This window comes from Tupaia chinensis, unplaced genomic scaffold (genome assembly GCF_000334495.1).
Source record: "Tupaia chinensis unplaced genomic scaffold, TupChi_1.0 Scaffold140301_1, whole genome shotgun sequence".
NCBI lineage: Eukaryota > Metazoa > Chordata > Mammalia > Scandentia > Tupaiidae > Tupaia > Tupaia belangeri.
In genome coordinates this window covers 1,557,877-1,571,131 of record NW_006200179.1, presented here as the reverse complement: position 1 = coordinate 1,571,131, position 13,255 = coordinate 1,557,877, and positions in this window count along the sequence as shown.

Genomic DNA, 13,255 nt, shown 5'->3' with positions numbered 1-13,255 from the left:
CCAAATTAAATGGATACTGTCTCTGAATCTCTGTCCATTAATCATTTCATTTAGCTCCTTAATCATTTTTATTGTTCCTTCCAGAAGTTCATTTGTTCACATTTTTCTCACATGGAGAAATGTATATTTCTTCTCTGTATCATAGGCAATTTTGTAAGAAATTTAACCCTTCTTATTTCTGCCTAGTCTAATCTCACCTCCCAGAGATGATTCTTTCCTACTGTCTTCTATATCATTTATGCCTAGATTTCACTTTAACTATATAATTAATTACTCACTCTCTAAGTTTTTTTTTCATTTTTTTAACTTGACAATGCAATTTTCATAAGTTTCTTAATAGGGTCAATCGTTTTGTGCCTCTAGTGTCTATTACAGCAGTTTGTACACCTATTTTAAAAAGCAAGTGGGTTCTCTAACTGTGGCCAAGAATTATACTTATGTAAATCTTACAAATTAATATCATACTCCATGCTGAAAAGTGGAGTATTTCTATCTTCCTAAATTCTTCCTGCACCAATATCTTCCCTCTCATTTGCTAAAATAGTTAATCTTGCCAATATAGAGAAATTATAAAGCAAACTAGAATATATTAGTACATAGCTAGATGAAGGATCTTCAAAAAATTCATGGAAAATGTATGTTATCCAAAAGTTACATGGGTTTTAAAATGTTTTTTTGCACAAAAATAAAAACATGCTTTAATTTCATTTTTCTGTGAATTCTTTGAAGTCACTTTATAATATCTGTTGTTTCACATGCTACTACATGTTATTGTTTAAAATTAGAAGTCTATTCCATCTGATGAGAATTTTCAGATAAGATACAAATCTTTAGAAGTGGACCATAAACACAAAACCATGGAATGTTTTTTGCCAGATGAAATACTTTAGCTCTCATTGGAAAGCCCACAGCTTATAATTAGAGTAATATGTTAAGGTAAATTGAGAGAAGTAGATCTAGAAAGCTCCTTTTTTTCATAAAGACAAAGATGGTAGCCAAGATTGGACTATTCCAGTGACTCGCAGCCCGGGACACATGGCAGAACTGGAAGATCTTAGCAGGCTTGAAAATTGCAGATAGGCAAGTGACGCCTGTCTACCTTTAGGAAAAACTTCAGTGTCAAATTTCTAAGTCTCTATTTTTCAGAGGCTCAGAGATACTGCAAAACATGGACAAGAATAAACACCAAGAGATAGGACCTGGATTGAAACATTGGTTTCTTTCGGGTATATATTCTGTACACACCTATATAGTAAATGCTATCCTTGTGACGCTGTAGTAATGCTGAATATAGAGAACTTGGTATGAACCGAATCCTTCCTGGATCATGTAAGAAGATGAAACCATGATTCTTTGTTGTTACAGTAATTGATTATAAATTAAAAATTCCCTTTTAAAAATCCACACAATGGATGCAGAAGATATTTATCACAGTGAAATTTCAGTAGTAATTGGCTTTCATGGGTCAATAGTCTTCTCTAAATGCCGTATATCTTCAATGAGGGATAATGTAATTCATTGATATGTGATTTAAAATATTATAACTGAATTTTCAATAAAGGCTAATTTTTGTTTATATTTTATAAAATTAGTTCACAGAATTCACTGAGAAATTGATTCCACATTGCTTGCCCTAATAATATTGGGAAAAAAATCATAGTCTTATTTTTCCCTTTAGGTATCTGTATTTAACTACTACAAAGATACATATAATTACTCAAAACAACAAGTCATTTGAAATTTGCAAACTTAAGCAAACTTAAGCAAACTTAAGCAATCCTAGTTATAAATCCTTAATAAATACATTTTCAAATGGTTTATTATTTTCTGCAGCACCCTCTTCAGAACCATCTTATCAGATATGTGGTCACATATTCTTCTATAACTTTTGCCATAGTTGTATTCAGTTATCAAACAAAATATTACAGTAATACATATCTACAAAAAATTTTGAATATGAGTAATTTATTTCATCATATCTGCTAAATATTGTTTTGAATTTTGTAATAAAACCAAAGTGATCATAATTTGTCAATATTTATTATACATGAGTTTCATCTATTTCTAGTGCATGATTCTATTAGCTTCTAGGTGCTTTAGGATTTTTTTTTAATCCTCTCTACCTGTGTCATTCTACCTCTATCATTTTCTTATGTTTTGAGCAGATTTGATTTAGTGGCATTAAATAGGATATTAATCAGTAACTTGATAAATTTTATTTTCATATAAATTGTTAACTTGAGAAGAGATTAATCATCTTTTTAATATTGACAATCTTGTTTTCGTTGGAGTTCTTGTTTCTTTTTTTTTATTTTTTTAAAAGGTTTTTACTATTAGGGCACGTGCACTCTCCAGAAAGACAGAGGAACAGAAAACGAGAAATCATCCCCCAGGGGGGATGGCCATGCCGCAGTCCCTTCTCCTCCATTCTCCTCTCCAGATCTTGGGCATGCACGCACACGCGCCCAGCGTGAGTTTAAGCCACCGGGTCCAGAACGGAAACCTTTCGGCTACATGTGAGTTCAGAGGCATAGTCATTACACTAACTGCTGGTCCCGAGTTCTTATTTCTTTTAAGTATATGTTCAATATAGTTCATGAGCTAATTTGTGGAAATTTCGTTCTATATCTAAAAGTAAAATAGTTGACTCATATAACCACAGTTTTATAAGGTGAATGTTTTTTCTATTTCCTTTGCCGTCTACATTCTATACAGCAAAAATAAATGTAAATTCAAACCCAAGACAAGCTCAAATTAGGTAGCATGATCACCATGGCCCCTAAATTGCCTTGAATTAGTATTTCTGTTTTAGAGACTGCCTTTCAATTAGGCTCTAAATAGAAACTTCAAGTACTTCAAACCTTGAAATGAATTAAGATTGTAATTAAGGCTGTTCTTCTGTTGGGGCTTTTAACTTTAAAGCTATGAAGATACAGCAATGGAGGCAATAGATTTCAACTTATTCCAAGAGTGCTTGTTGAGGTTAATAAAACCTAGTGCCCCAGAGCTAGTAGGTGGCAATGCTGGTAAAGGTGCTGGATCCCATATGGTTGACTCTAGTTTGAGTCTCAGACCTGAAAGTCTAAAAGTCACTCTAGATGCATGTGCACATGTGTCCAAAATCCTGAGAGGAGAATGGAGGAGGAGGGATTGCAGCATGGCCACAGAGCAAGGATTTCTCACTTTATCTCTGGTGAGTTTATATACCCTGTTGCAAAAATAAAAAGACAGAAAACCTAATTTCCCCTCCAAGTACTAATCAGACCCAAACTACTCAGCATCCCAGGAGACCAAGGATGTTCAAGGTGATATAGCAATAGAGAAAAGAAATCCTGTCATTGGACATGGATGATCCCGGAGTTCATTATGCTATGTAAAATGCACCAAAGAAGAAAAAAAAGTACTGAGGAATCTAAAATAATTTAACACATAAAAGCAGAGAGTAGAAAGGTGTTGTTTTCCAGGGGCTGGGGGAAGGAGAGAAAGAAAAGGTTTTGGTCAAAGGATACAAATTTCATTTTTACAGGATTGGTAAATACTAATGATCTACTGTAAATGATGATCTACCATAAAGAATAGTGCCGGTAATTATTGATACTGTATTGTATAAGAGGTCTTCAAAATGTTCATGAAAAATTATTATGAAAAAACTATGCATGAATTTCAAACATTTTATACCAAAAACTGTTTTACTTATTTATGACATAGTGATATGATGGCTTCTTGGGTGTATCTCCAAACTCATCAAATTGTAAAATAAAATAAGTATAACTTGTTTGTCAATCATACCTAAATGAATATTTGTAACTGAATGCGGTCTCTTCAGTTCCAGACAGCATTCTCTAGGGTTTCCCATATTATGGCACAGTAACTAATAGCCCATAAGTATCTGGTGCTTACATACAAAAGACTTATTTCTCTCTCACCCAATATGTCCATGGCATGTCATCTGTGGCTTCATTACTTGTCACCATAACAGAACCCAGCTGAACAGAGTAGTCTATGAGAAACACAACCTATCATCTGGTAATGAGAAAATAACATAGTAAGCTGTGTGCTGATTCTTAAAAATTCTGCTAAGATTTCATTGACCATAGCTATTCACGTAGTAATATGTGACCCACAGAAAAGGAGAGACATGAGAGGGATAGCCACTTGATTCTTTGTCAAACATTAATACACTCTGCTACACATTTATTATTATCATGCATTTTTATTTCTTTTTCAAATAATTATTTAATTTTACCTCTTATTATTGGATTGTTGGAAAAGTCATGATGCATAGAAAAATATGTCACAATTTTCTGACAACGCAATATCATTTTAAATTTGCTATAGGGTACATGTGCTCACCAGACAAAGACAGAAAGAAAGAGAGAGAGGAAAAGAGAGATCTGGTAAGTTGCCAGGTCTGGGACTTGAACTACAGTCAGTCATGTGGGACTCCATGCATTTTGTCAAGTTTCTAAGTGCTCAAGTTTCCCTTCCATGAAGGGAAATACTAGGAGTTCAAACAAAGGGAGAGATGGTAATTTAGGGATACAGTGTCCTAAAACCACACACACACAAACACTGTACCCTAAACCACATATGTGTATATGTACATGTATGGTATAAAAAATGTTATGAATTTTCCAAAAATATAAAAAGTAAACTAAAATTTAAAAATATTATTCAATCCAAGATTTCTTCACCTGATACTCTGTATTTAGTTTTCTTCTACTTTTGTTCACTGAATATTTTTACAGTCAAGGATATTTATCCCATCTTTATTCACTTTATCAATTTATTTTACTTTTCTTGATGGCTGTATGATTCTTACATATATAAGCAATATTTTTCTGATTGACTTATTTAATTATCTTCAATGTATAATCATACTTAAAAGTTTTTGTCTCCTTCATTAAGTCTAGACTTTAATATTATTCCAGCATGTGTTTTACATTGTTTAATGACCTACTGTAAATGATGACCTACCATAAGGAATAGTGCCTGTAATTATTGATACTGTATTCTATTATTTTCACAAATTTGTTCTGGCTTTTTGGATAATTTAAAAAATGGAGTCTGCTTTTCAGCAAAGATTTTTGTTTGTTAATTTTTGTTCGTTTATTTCTTCCATGACCGAGAGAGACTGAGAGATGAGAGAACTTCCAACAGTGCCCCACTGCCAAGACCTAACCCAGCTTTCAGCAAGTTCTGGATCTGGACTGAAATTTAATATTTATATATATATATTTATAAATATATGTATTCAATCCTTCTGACTAACTTCCCTCAGTCTCTCAGATATCAGGTACAGGTTACCACAGCTCACTTTTACACTGAACCAGGAATCTGACCTGGGCTTCCCATGTGGTCCCAGCCATTGGAGCCCAGTACCTTTAACAATATTTACCACTGTGGTTGGGCCAGGGAAGATATTAACATTTAGCTCATTAAAAACACTCAACTGGAAATACCTATATCATAGAATACCATGCATAATATTCCACTGCCTTTTATATTTTTAAAATCTGGTCATAATTTAATGCTGATTCTGCCACCATAATTCTGGAATATATTCATTTAAAAAATTGTCAAGAGGGAGTATTCTTTCCATTAAGTATAAAATGAATGTATGTAAACACAAACTTCTTTAAAAGAAAATTATCCTGGCTAAAGAATAATAAATTCCTGTCTCTGTTGCAAAGTACACTAAACTCCTCTCAGTGAAACATTTTATCCTTTTTTAATAAATCTTTTTAAAATTATCATTTTGTGCCAAGAATTTGTAGGACTTTGCAATAATTGATGTCATCACTAACTTTCTGCCCAAAGAACAGATTCAGCTTATTTTGCATGTTTCGTTGAATAATACAGTTAATATTGTGATTACAGGGACCAGCAGATAGCATAATGGTTATGTCATTGGACTCTCATGTAGTTAATCACGGTGCAAGTCCCAAACCCAATGGCTTACACTCATGCCAGGTACAGGTGTGTACATGCCCCAAATCCCGAGAAGAGAATGGAAGAGAAGGGATTGTAGTGTGGCTATCTGCCCTGGGAAATTTCTCACTTTCTGTCTCTCTGGTGAGTGCATGTGCCTATAGCAAAAATCTCTCGCTAAAAAAAGAAAAAAATATTGTGATTTATAAAGATTGCATCCTTTATACTTAGCCTCTCATTTCTTCCTTTCTGGTCATTTTGTTTGTTTGTTTTCAAAACTGGAAGTCTTTATGGAGAATCATGGCCACTCAGCTTAATCTAAATGAGCAAATGTGGTCAAAATATAAATTGGATTTATGACCTTTGTCAAGATTTGACGAGTACTTAGGTTCAAATTTCACATTATATTCAGTGTGTGAGTGTCTATCAGCATTATCTTTGTTTCCTTTTCAGAGAAATAATACTTATGGTATTTTAGATTCCCAAGGTATCAAAGTAACATTTTATTGTGACTTACTATCTCTTCTTTATGATAGCTTTAAAAATATTTGAAATTCACTACCATATTTTGTAAATATCTTTTCCTTGGGATAAATATCTTTATTTTCAGTGCTTTTATATGTCAATATCATATCCACAACTACATCTTTTCTATCGTGCTTTTTATGTCTCTCTTCCTTTCTTTTTTTTTTTTTCTTTTTTCTTTTTTTTAAGAGAGATTTTTGTTATAGGGCACATGCACTGGTTGGAGAGAGAGAGAGAGAGAGAGAAAGAGAAAGAGAGAGATAGAAAGTGAGAAATTATATCCCAGGAGTGATGGCTACACTGTAATCCCTTCTCTTCCATTCTCCTTTCATGATTTGGGGAATGCACACACACATGCCACGTGTGAGTTTCAAGCCTCAGGGTCTGGAACTTGAACTGTGGTCAGCCATGTGGAACATAACAATTATGCCATCTGCTGGTCCTACTGTTTTTTGTTGTTTTCTTTCTTCAGTATTTGACCTGGAATTTTAAATGTTTTGAATTGCAAAGAGCAGTGTGACTACTCCCAGTCTTGATCATAATACAAGACTTCTGTAACTGCAACCTCACACAGGCATATTAGCTTTTGCATTGTATGTAGCATTAAGTTGTATTGAGTTTGTGGTTGGTTTAATCCAGTAGGTGATTTCACATTAACCTCTGAATTAAATTTTCAAATATCCTGCTGACTGATGTTGTATTTCAACTTTTATCTGTTGGTACATTTTTTTTTAAGTTTTGATTCTTCAGTTTTATATTCAGTTAGTGTTCTAAATCTTGTCTCCTTCCCCTGCAGCATCTTAGCTGTGCATTTCATGAAAATTCCTTCATTGATAAATAGGATAAACATCACAAGATCAAGTACACAGGTTTGTATCAGCAATTGAGGTGCCCCTGAGGTTGACATCAATGAATCAACCCAGAAAGTTCACTGGTTTAATTAGCTACAAATCCACCTGAATGTACTATCATCTAACCAATTTTTCTATACTTCATATACAATGAAAGGAAGAAAGACATTGTCCAATGCTTAGCTGAAATCAAGACAAACTGCTTCTAAAACTGCCTAACTTGCAAAAATAAAAAATAGGTTTTGCTACATGTGACTCCTACTCAACAAGTCCTCAAATGCCCTAATTTTTTAATGGATGTTTGAAAAAGTCTATATTTGAAATTTCCTAGGAATTACATTATTCTTATTAATTGCTTTAATCTTTAGTTACCTACTTTGAAAAAGAGATACAGTTTTATGTGTCCTTGTAAATTTTTAAAAATATAATATTAAGCTTTGGTAATCTTATCTGCAACTCACAAAGAGAGACATATAATATTTGTGGTATAAAATCATCAAATGCCTTTATAAGAGCTATGTGTTTTTCTAATATCGATTAGCTTTATTCTTATAATATAAAATTTACAAAACTTTATCACACATTTTCACAACAGTGAGATTTTATCAGTACATTAGATAGCAGTGGTCTAAGGCTCAGGAAGCTGATGACCTGAACAAAGTACACAAATAATACAAGGTAAAATATGTATTTGGTTATTTGATTTCATATTCATATTTGTGTCTAATTTCTGTTTTTGACAACAAGGGTAAATGCATGTGCCTTGTAGAATAGGAAACAAATACAAAATAGAAAAAAGAAAATATCATCCATAATCACAACACACAAGTATTAATGATTGTTAATGTTTTAAGCTTTATTAACGGGAGTATTATATCCCTTCAAAATTATCTACCACAATGGAGATAACAAAATAAACTTCGACTCTAAATAGTTATTTTGATTGTTGCCAGAGAGAGAGAGAGTGAGAAAGAGAGGGAAAGTGAGCAAACATGGTCACGCTGCAATCCCTTCTCCATCTCCTTCTTTTTGAGACTTTGGGCACATTTGCACGTGTGCCCAGGGTGTTTCTCAAGCTGCTAGGTTCAGAACTTGAATGGCTCAGTAGGCCATGTGGAACCTAGCCACCTTACCCCCACCAGAACACAAGGTAGCCCAGTTCTTATTTTTAGGTTCCTGTCAACTTTATTCCTTCTGTTGTTGAAGGGTATGACTGCTCTACTTTGGTTCCCCAAAGCCTCATTTCCAACTGGCAGCCTTTCCAAAACTTTCCATTCAGTCTAAGCTAATCTTTATGTTTAAAACTGGTTATTTTTATTCTATTTTTTTGTTATAAATTTAGTTTCTTGTCAGAATTTAATCACTACGGTCTTTTGACTTTCATAATCCATGTTCCATTTTAGAAGAGATCGATTTTAAAAAAAAGTTTCTTTAATATTTGGAAGTCCTTTTAATTTTACTTAATACTTTAATATTATATGACCAAATCAGTACCACAACTTTCCACCATGAACTCTGGAGACAAAATCTGCTCTTAATCAATTACCTATTCTGTCAATTATGCTTATCTGTCTATATCCATTTACCTATTTAGCCTTCTTTTTTTTTCTTTATTTTAGTTTTGTTCTAAGGTGCATGCAGTTGCCAGAGACTGAGCCAGAGTTGAGAAATCACCCCCTGAGGGGAAGGCTATCCCACAATCCCATCTCCTCCATTCTCCTCTGGGATTTTGGGCATGCATGCACATGTACCTTGGAGAGATTTTTAAGTGCAGAGGTGGAAGGTGTTTGGGACCGAACCATGTAGTCAGCCATGTGGAAACCAGCTGTCTTAAACACCATGTCACCTGCTAGGCCCCTATTTAATCTTTTTTTTTTTTTTTTTTTTTTTTTGAGAGGTTTTTGCTATAGGGTGCGTGTGCTCGCCAGATAGACAGAGATAGAGAGACAGAAAGCCAGAAATCAGGGGGGATGGTCACGCTGCAATCCCTTCTCCTCCATTCTCCTCTCGGGATCTTGGGCATGCACTCACATGCGCCCAGCGTGAGTTTTAAGCCACCGGGTCTGGGACGCGAACTGTAGTTTACTATGTGCGAGTCCAGCGACATAGCCATTACGCTAACTGCTGATCCTGCCCCTACTTAATCTTGAACTACTATCATCTACCAATATAATTGAAGAAAAACAGACGAATCAGGAAGAAGAAACTTGACTTGTTAATACAAAATATTGTGATATTTAGAATGAAAATCACTAAGATTTCATTATCTGTACCTAATTATGTGCATTCAAGTACTGCTTAAGAAACTAGTTTCTTGGGACATTCCTATGGCCCAGTGGTTAAGGAAGCATTAAGGGAGTCACCTAGCTGACTGCACAGTTCAAGTCTTGACTTAGTAGCTTGAAAAACATGCCAGGCGCACATGCATGCATGTCCAAAAGCCCAACAGAATAGACAAATGTAGAGAAGGGATTGCAACAGTACCACACCCTGTTAGGGAATGCTCTCTCTCTCTTTCTGTCTCTTTCTGTCTCTCTCTGGTAAGCACATGCACCTTCTGGTAAAAATTTAAAACACAAATTTGCTTGCTGAGAAGAATGGCAGGGGCAGGTACTTTAAGTGTAGCGAAGAAAGGAGCAGACTCTTATTTGCAGGCTTTCTGTTATTAATATCTCAGTTTAGGAAACAAACTACATTTAATATGAAATTTTAATTTCTGCAATACTTCACTTTCTGGAGGCTGATGCTATTGTATTAATTTCTCCTTGCTTTTAGATAAAAATAATATTTGCTCTTAATTTCTATTTCAGCTCTGCCTATGTTTAGGTGCTCAAAACAGTGCCTTGTAAAAGTAGATTTAATATTCACTAAATGAGCAAACAAATCTAAATTTTAATATTAGCTTTTATACAGGCGGATATTGGTCTAGGACAGAAGTAAACAACATTGCAGACTGAGTGAATTTAACTGCCTAAGAGCTATGATATAGGAATAAAACCATAGTTTAATATAATGTTCTTTATGTTCATCAGTGGGTCCTAAAGGAGTCCTAATACGAGAATAAATAAGTTTTTAATCCTCTTTCAATATATTAGAATTTGGTTAGTACAGCTTTTCCTCTAAATAGTGTAACCAGCTGTGTCTTCAAGGGTCAACCACCAGACTGGCCACTGGCCATGACAGAACAAACATGAGAATGCTGGTTGTTGTTTAGCCCCAGCAAGAGAAAGTCATGATGACATAGTATTGTAGATACCTGTTTCTCTATGTTTAATTTTTAAAAATGCATCTGATATTTTATAAGCATTTTTATATAGGCTTACATTTTTTGCCTTTTCCCGTAAAGATATTTGGACTTTTATTCCCACCTTTCTTGTAAGAGTCATCTTGTGAGCCTAATGTTTGAATTGTCTGATGCTCTCTGTGACCTCACAGACCTGTAACAGAGGCCTACGCCATTCCTCTTCTGTTTTGTTGTTTCTTCTTTCATCTTTTGCCAAAATACTTCACTTCTACACTTTTATTGTCAACTTTTATCTTGCCGGCTTATAATCCTGTTTGATAGAGTGAAAAATATCCTCCTCCATGCCTCTTTCCTTGCCAACTTTTATTAGAATTTTGATTATTATGAGCATTCCATCCCTGGTGATCATTTTACCAAAATCACCGTACCATGAAGTTCTCATTCCTTCCACTTATTAGTTTGCTGTTTTTATGTTCCATATTTCTCCTCAATCTTATACAGATACTTCTTATCTTTTCAGTTGTACTTACTTCATCTAGCTTAGTAGTTCATACCATCACTTTTTAAGATACGTATTTTAATGTAGTGGTCTACAACTTTCTAAATTATTTAGAAGGCGTTTTAGTACATCGATTAATATACCTTAGTATCCCAATTAGTGATTATCATAGATATTACTCTCTACTACTTATTTACACCTGTAAAAATTGCCCTTTTGACCACCTTCTTAATTTTACATTTCTACTTTGAAAGTATAATTTGTATGTCAGATCATTTTTCTTTTCATCTGTCAAGAACCAAATATGAATGAATATTCTATTTAAAGCAGATGACTAAATTAACATCTATGGCTTTGGTATTTTTTTAAACTATACATATTTCTAAATTATTAAGGACACACAAAATATTTGAAATAGCTTGGATAACACTTGAATGTCATCAGAGTATGTTAAATTTCACCAAATGCTATGCTATTACTTGTTTTTCCCTCTAAACTTAGAAAGTAAGCTGATTACAGTAATGGCATATAGGGATGCACTAGGTATGGTTTGCTTTCCAACTTTTATAGATGTTCACATTAGCCACAATAAGGCATTGTCATCATGATCCAAGGACATAATGGAAATCAGCTTCTGACATAGCATATGTTGTCCTTGAAAAATGCACAGACAAAATGAGGGGTTCAACAGTATTTCCAATAGTGAAATATAGATCAAGGGTATTGCTACAGGCCAGGAAACATATAAACAATTTTCATCTTATTGTTTAAAATGTATTTAATCTTCCTATCCAAGAAGTAAGATAAACATATTTTTAATATTTATAACTATATATTATATATAGTTTGGTATATGTCTCATATGGCGATAATTTGGATAAACACAAATTTAGATTTGGATTTTTTTTGAAAAATAAAGAAGTTGAACATAAGATTCTTTAGAGCTTACTGTATAACTATGACAACTTTCACAGAATAAAAATTGATCAAAAAATTATAGGATAAACGTGTTAATAGGCCAGCCCTTTATTTATTTGTTTTTGTTCACTATCATATTTCTGCACTATTCAACCTTCCTATTTAATTATAGTCATAGAAAAATTGCATTAATTTTGTATGAAAACTGTCTTCTTAAATAAAAGATATTTTCTCAGTTCTATTGAAGAAAGATGAATTAAATGCAGAAACTCAACTTGTACTTAGACTCTAACTGATTACTTTTCAGGCCTCTTTGAAGAAGGAAATTGAAAGACCAATAATACACTTGTTTAAAAAAAGAACTGCATGTCAATCATCTTCTTCAAACTTTTTGTGGTCATTATGTTGTCCTTACTATACCAAATAATAGCTTTTCTTTTTTTTCAGTTAATGAACTCTGTTATACTCTTACAGTGGCAATATTTTGATTTTACTTTAATGTTAACCCCATCGAAATCAAAAGATTTTTAACCTGTACTAAAGTGATTGTAATAACCCCAAGAAAAAAATCATTCCAAAAACTGTTCAGAGACACAATAGCAATGAGGAAATACAGGAAATCGATTATGATAAAATGCCAATGACCATGTCTTTATACTGTGAATTAGTGGTCATAAATATTATTAAAAAAATATGTGTTTGGTGGAAACTTTGAAAATAAACATAAAAATACTGGATTTTCTAATCCCTGAAGGAAACTCTCTTCTTTTATCTCTCAGTCCTTTAAGAGTTAATTCTGTTTTCTACAAGGATGCAATCTGTAAGTTAGGTCTGGAAGGCAGCAAATGCAACCTGGACTTGAAGTAACACTTCTGTTGTCAAGGGTTACTGATGGGGGAAGGGAAGGGGCTGGGAGGGGAAGGAGTTATGGAAATGAAGAAGGATTGTAGCACACACTACATAAATTCAAATGCTATACATGTATTTGGAAAAAGACTCTCAAGTCAGTTGTATTTTTGCATTTTGCTTTTTCATTTATTTAGTTTACACATGGCTGGTGAATTTATGGGTTGGTTACTGCTGACCTTATTCAATGTATTACTTTCCAACAGCACTCAGCTGTGAATATAGATGTAATTATTTTATAATTAAATTTGAACTTACCATTACTATTTACATCTACACACAATAAAGTGATGTTATTTTCTAACTTAAAATATCAGCAAACATTTTCTTAGCTGGAGACTGCAAAGTCTGTCATTTCAGCGTGCACTAGGGTTTCTCTTT